The sequence below is a fragment of the Mus musculus genome, chromosome 1 (assembly GCF_000001635.26).
Source record: "Mus musculus strain C57BL/6J chromosome 1, GRCm38.p6 C57BL/6J".
NCBI classification, from domain to species: domain Eukaryota; kingdom Metazoa; phylum Chordata; class Mammalia; order Rodentia; family Muridae; genus Mus; species Mus musculus.
The window spans coordinates 118285417-118292814 of NC_000067.6; positions in this window are offsets into that span (position 1 = coordinate 118285417).

Sequence of the window (7398 nt, forward strand, 5' to 3'; positions counted from 1 at the left end):
ATGGGATAGAGAACTAAACAGGGAATTCTCAACAGAGGAATTTCAAACAGCTGAGAAGCACATACAAAGATGTTCAAAGGCCTTAGTCATCAGGGAAATGCAAATCATAACATCTCTGAGGTTCCATCTTACACCCACCAGATACAGAGCAAGTGGAACACTCCTCCATTGCTGGTGGAAGTACAAACTTGTACAACCACTTTGGAAATCATTTTAGTGGTTGCTCAGAAAACTGGGTATTGTTCTACCTTAAGACCCAGCTATACCACTTCTGGGCATAAATCCAAAAGATGCTCCAACATCTCACTAAAACACTTGCTCATCTATGTTCATAGTAGCTTTATTTGTAATAGTCAGAAACTGGAAACAAACTAGATGTCCATCGAGTGAAAAATGGATAAAGAAAATGTGGTACAATAGAATCTATATGACAGAATACTGTTCAGCTATTAAAAACCAAAACATCATGAATTTTGTGGGCATATGGATGGAACTTGAAAATATCACCCTGAGTGAGGTAACCCAGCCCCAAAAGGAAATACATGGTATGTGCTCACTTAAGTGGATATTAACCATAAAATACAGGTATCGTGCTACACTCCACAGGCCCAAAGAAGCTAAACAAGAAAGCCCAAGCAAGGAAGCTTGAATTTCACTTAGAAGAGGGAATAAAATAGTCATAAAAGGCAGAGAGAGAAAGGGAACTGGGCGGGGGGGGGGGGGGGGTAGGTGAATGAGGTGGAGAGTGAGTAGGAGCGTTCAGGACCTGGTGTGAGGAGAAACAGGAGAGATGTCTAGATGGTCATGCAAATAAGTAGAAATCTGCAGCTGATGGGGGAGTGAGGAGGTGGGGGGGAGGGGGCATCTCTAGGATGAGACATAGACCTGTGGAGTGTAGCACGATACCTGTATTTTATGGTTAATATCCAAGAATCAATGGGGCAATCTTAGCTGTGACTCACTACACTAGGGATGTGAAACCTGAAGAGTCCACCGTCTGTAGCCAGGCAGTAACCCCAATGGAGCAATAGACACTAACCTACCCACAAAATTTTCAACCCAAAATGTATCCTATCTATGAGAAATACAGGTATGGGGAATGGACAAGAGGCTGAGGGAATGGCCAACCAATAACCAGCCCACCTTGAGATCCATCCCATAGGAAAACACCAATCCCTGACACTATTAATGCTTGCAGACAGAAGCATGTTATCCTCTAAGAGGTTCTACCCAGCAGCTGACTCAAACAGATACAAACACCCACATCCAAATAGTGGAGGGAGCATGGGGACTCTTATGGAAGAACGGAAGGAAGGATTACAGGACCTAAAAGGGATAGGAACTCCACAGGAAGGCCAACAGAGTCAAGTAACCTGAACTCTTGGGCCTCTCAGAGTCTGAACCACCAACCAAAGACCATATACAGGCTGGACCTAGCCCCCCACCCCCCGTATGTGTGTGTGTGTGTATATATAGCAGATATAGCAGATGTGCAGCTTGGTCTTCATGAGGGTCCTAAACAACTGGAATTGGAGGGGGATTATCCCAAAAGCTGTTGCCTATATACCAGATATGTTCTTCTAGCAGGGCTGCTTTGTCTGGTCTCAGTGGGAAAGGAAGTGGCTAGCCTCACAGAGACTTGGAGTGTCAGAGCAGGCAGATACCCAGGGGGGCCCTCACCTGCTCAGCAGAGAAGAAGAGGAAACGGGGGAAGATCATAGGAGGTGACCAGGAGGGGGACAGTGAGCAGAATGTAAAGTACATATATTTAAAAATTAAATAAAACTTTTTAAAAATACTTCAAGATACAAACATGGGCAATGGCTCTCTGGCACTGACTCCAGCAGCTCAGAGGTTGATAGCAAGAATGGTAAATGGGATTGTATGACATTAAAAAGTTCTGTGCAGCAAAGGAGATCATCAGCATAGTTAAGAGACAGCTACATAAGGGAGGGGGGAGGTCCAGCTGACAGTTAATGTCTAGAACCTGTAAAGACCTCAGATCATCCAATCCATAAGTGAGCAAATGAATTAAACACAGGCAGTTCTCCTGACTCCCTCCACCTAGAATGAGTATTGAGGTGGACCCTGTGATGACACACATACAGGGACACTGGAAAGCCAAGTCAGGGAGCCAGGACCCAGCACCCAGGCTGTTCTGGAAGCCTCTGCCCCTTTCCTTCCCAGGCTTCCTAGCCCCATCCATAGGCCAGAGTTCATAAAAAGTGACCCTCTAAACTCTGAGATATCATTCTGGGGGGATTTAGGACACTATTAATATGGAAATATGCACTTAGACCCCTGTAAGCCATTCATTCTTTTATTAATAATGGTTATTCATAGTCCAGGAGTCAAAGGCTTTTCTGTATGGGTGCTAATTAAAACAGGCCCCATAAAGGATGGGAGGAAGGCAATATAAATCTGCCCTGGGTCTGACCATCTCGTGTCACTGGGATAGAGAAGTTCTTCACTAGAGTGGAGCAATAAGCAGAGGTAAACTCCAAATTCTACTCACTGAGCAGCAAGCTAGGCTGTCATGACCGTGCCTACCACCAAGAAAAAAAAATGGGGACTATGAAGGGGTTTTTCACCATCTGTATCAGAAAATGTGACACTAGCATACAAGAAGGAAAATAAATCATCTTAGATATGAAGAAAAGAGATTAACATACCAAACAGACAAGAATTATGGGAGGAGACAATGGGGAAACTGGCACACCAGAAAATGAGGTCATCGCTTGTGCCATGCCTTGCACTGGCCCGAGTGTGCACCAGAAACAACAGCAAAATCTTACTTTTCATAAATGAAAGTTTTTAGGGCTGGCAGGATGGCTCATCTGGATAAGGGCCTTGCTGCTGAGTATGAACACCTGAGTCTGGTCCTCAAGACCAAACAGTGGAAGGAAAGAACTGACCCCAGAAGTCATCCTCTGACTTCATAGCACAAACACAGACACACATGTACACACACCCAGTAAATAAACATCTTATATGGGAAATTTTAAAGGTATTAGTTAAAGTGGACATTTCTGGCTGTGCCATGTGATGTTTTGCTGAAGCAGACCCGTGAGTGGACATGTGATACGTGGAGAAGGTTTAAGTAGGATGCAACAGCCAGTGATGGCGTCTGTACATAGCTAACAGTGCAATGCTTCGCTGGCCTCATATCTTTGCTGATCTTCACTTCATTGAGAGAGCACAGCAGTGAACTTCCGGCTTTCCAGCTGATTTTGGCCCCTTCTCCTGACTCGTGCTGATTCAGTGGAGGCTTGGCTGCTTCTGCTGGATCGTGCTGCCCCTGCTGATTCATGTTTGGTGACAGTTTTTAACTGGACTGTTGGTATCCTGACACTGCTGAACTGGACAGTTGGTAACCTGACAACAGAGATTAGAATCTCTCCAAAGAACTCCTTCTAAACAGGTCCACACCCCCTGTCCTTGACTATCTCTCCTCCCCTACCTTTGGATGGTGGGCTAGAAAGAGGGTGTTGAAGCATTTCAGAACCCTTATTAAAGTAGGTTGTGAAAACTCTAAGCCTATACATTAGAAACCAAACCCTTTCATCTAGTGCTCCACCTGTTGATGAGGTTCCCTGAAAGCCAGCCTGGCCTCCTGCACAGCTCTTCCCACCACCAAGAACAACCTATGCCAGCACACCCAGCTCTATCTCTCTCTCTCTCTCTCTCTCTCTCTCTCTCTCTCTCTCTCTCTCTCTTTCTAACAAAGGTTTAAGCCAAGACCAGCATCACCAAGGTGTACCCAAACCCAGCACACACAAGGCTCAGCACCATGCTCAGTTTCAAGTACATTGCCAACACTTTGAATTTTTTGTTTTATTTTGATTTTGGGTTTTAGTTTTATTTTGATTTTGGTTTTTAGTTCTAGGTTGTCTTCCAAAATCCTATGTAACCAAAAATAATCTTTAATTCTTTTATACATTACATCTTTACTGGTTTCTCCCCCTCCACTCCTCCTCCTCCTCCACCACCACCACCACCACCACCACCACCACCACCACCCCACCATTCCCTCCCCAAGGATAATCTTGAACATATTGTCCTGCCTCTCAAGTGCTGGGATCAGACATGTACCACCACACCAAGTGGTACTGAGGATTCAACCCAAGACTTCATAAATGATATGCCAGCACTCTACCAACTGCACATCTCCAGCCCATCTTGAAATTCTTTGTAGTTTTGGGGCATGTTTCCATGCTTTCACTTTGAAGAGCTCTGCAAGGTGCATAGCCAGTCCTGAGCACAGCACATACCTAGCAAGAAACACACGGCTGGGTCCTGCCTATGATCCCTAATGTTTCCACAAGAACAATGTGATTGCCAAGTTCAGATAACCTCTTCTCCTTCCAAAGGAGGGGACAACTGAAGAAGAAGAATAAGACTCATTGCTTGAGCCTCCCCTCCAAGGGACTTTTGTATCTGAGCCCCAACCAAGTCTATATGTGTGAATACACAACAGGTGTAGCCACAGCCTCATTAACCAACCTCTCTAAATTCTGTTTTTTCTTCAATTATAAAACCACTGAACACTCATTGCAGAATACAAAAAAAAAAAAAAAAAAAAAAAAACACGATTTTTTGGTTTTGGGTGTTCTATTGTTGTTGTTGTTGCTGTTGCTGCTGCTGCTGCTGCTGCTGCTGCTGCTGTTGTTGTTGTTGTTGTTGTTGTTGTTGTTGTTTTGGGTTTGTTTGTTTGTTTGTTTTAGGACTCTTTTGCATCCCATGCTAGCCTTGAACTAGCTAGGCAGCAGAGGATGATCTATATATGTATGTAGATAATACGATAATACCTACCCAAACCCCTCCCACTCCAATCCCCTTTAAGCCCCCCCCCCAACATCTCCCTCCCAACCTCATGGTCTTTTTTTTTTTTACTGACCCATTAAGTCCAATTAGTGCTATCTTCCCCCAGTAGCCACTACTCTACTTCCATCTTCCAAGTGCTGTAATTCTAGGCAAGCGCCACCATGCCTTGTTTATGCAGTACTGGAGAGAAACCAAGGGCTTGTGTATTTGGGGCAAGCATCCTACTGATGGAGCTGTCTCTCCAGCCCATGATTATAGAGAAATGCCAATAACAGTAAAAATAAAAGGCCACTAATGGCCTCCATATCTTCAGACCATTATTGTCCATACCATTGGGTCTTCCTTCTATTTATACCTAAGTTTCAGTCTTTCACCAAAGAGAAGACCACCTTCTGCTCCTCCCACCTAAGAAAAAGTTCCCTCACTAAGAAAAAGTACTGGCAATTTGGGGATTTTTGTGGCTTGTGTCCCTACAAGGCCCATTGAAGGATCAAAACCAATTTGTTGCTGTTGCCAAGGGCTCTCAAGTCCCTGAAGTTAAAGATTTATAGGATGAAGGAGGGGTCTACAAGGCCTCACTCTTAAGATCTATAGATAGTTAACAGTACTTAATAGGTTTTCTTGGCCAATGAAATGAGCCAATTCAAGTTGAATTAAAAGTAAAAGAAGGTTTATTGGGGGCAGCTCTCAGGCAAGTTCACTGGTCTCAAAGAATGAGGCCTCAAAGAAGAGAAAGAGAGATCACACAGAGAAGATGAACTCAGGGAGAGAGGTTAAGAGAGAGGCAGAAGTAAGGACAGAGGGCAGGAGTAAGACAGACAGAGTAAGAGAGAGATCTGAGATGACTGTCAGGTCCTTTTATCTGCAGCACACACCAGCCAACTAAACAACTGCTAGGTCCCTGAAAGCAGGCCAGTGGAACTGCCTGGATGTTAACAGAGTTAAGGTTAGGGGTCCCAGGTTTGAAATCTAACAGTACTTTAGTGGTGTGGCCATACATATACATACACACATAAACGCATCCATTCAATATATACATATATGAATATATATAAATCAGGGACCAGTAAGATTGTTCAGTAATTGCTCTACATAGCTGGTTCCAGGCCAGCCAGCAGCTACACAGCAATACCCTGTCTAAAAAAGGGGGGGAGGACTAAAATAACTTTAAGTAAATTAATAAACTGAAGCACATTCTATAAAAGGAGTAAAGGAGGGGCTGGTGAAATGGCTCAGTGGTAAGAGCACCCGACTGCTCTTCCGAAGGTCCGAAGTTCAAATCCCAGCAACCACATGGTGGCTCACAACCATCCGTAATGAGATCTGACTCCCTCTTCTGGAGTGTCTGAAGACAGCTACAGTGTACTTACATATAATAAAAAAATAAATAAATCTTTAAAAAAAAACAAAGGAGTAAAGGAAAATTGCAGGGCCCTCAGTGGAGGGGTGGGATAGCAACCCACCTAAAAGAAATGCAGGGACAAAAATGGAGCAGAGACTGAAGGAAAGGCCAACCAATGACTGACCCAACCTGGGATCCATTCCATGGGCAGGCACCAAACCCTGACACTATTATTAATACTATGATGTGCTTGCAGACAGGAGCCATCCTCTGGGAGACTGTACCAGAAGCTGACTGAGATAGATGCAGATACTTACAGCCAACCAATACACTGAGGTCTCGGACATCTATGGAAGAGCTAGGATTGAAGGAACTGAAGGGGATGACAACCCCATAAAAAGAACAACAGTATCAACTAACCTGGACCCCTGTGAACTCCCAGAAACTAAGCCTCCAACCAAAGATCATACATGGACTGGTCCAAGGCCTCTGGCACATATGTAGCAGAGGACTGCTTTGTCTGCCCTCATATGAGAGAGGAAGTGCCTGATCCTGTAGAGACCTGATGTCTCAGGGAAGAGGGATACTTGGAGGAGGACACCTCTCAGATACAAATGGGAAGGGGTGAAGAACTCTGGGAGGGGGGACAAGGGGGCAACATTTAAGATGTAAATAGTTTAATTTAAAAAAAAGAAAAGGAAAACTGGGCTACAGAGGAGCTGACTTTGAACATCAGATATGACAGGGGCTGTCCTCTTGGCTTCGAAGTATCCAAATTTGCTTCCAACCCAGGTTCCTGGAAGGGTAAAGTTGGCTGCAACTTCTGCTGTCCCCTTTCCTTGTTCCTGCCCATTCTCCAAGTCTGTTTCTCTAGCGCTTCAGCCAGCTCAGTGTTTGCATGATAGCCTTCCAAGAACACTTTTTCTGCTTACCTTGGCCAGATGGTGAACAGTGAAGTAGCCCAGGCCCAGCGGTGTCTCAGTCCATTTCTCTAGCTGTAACAATACCCACACCGGGTAACTTATAAGTGTACAGGTGGTTTTGTGTGTCAACTTGACACAAGCTAGAGTTATCACAAAGAAAGGACCCTCCCTTGAGGCAATGCCTCCATGAGATCCAGCTGTAAGGCATTTTCTCAATTAGTGATCAAGGGCGGAGGGCCCACTGTGGGTGGTGCCATCCCTGGGCTGGTAGTCTTGGGTTCTATAACCCCAGAAGTGTTCAAATCCCTA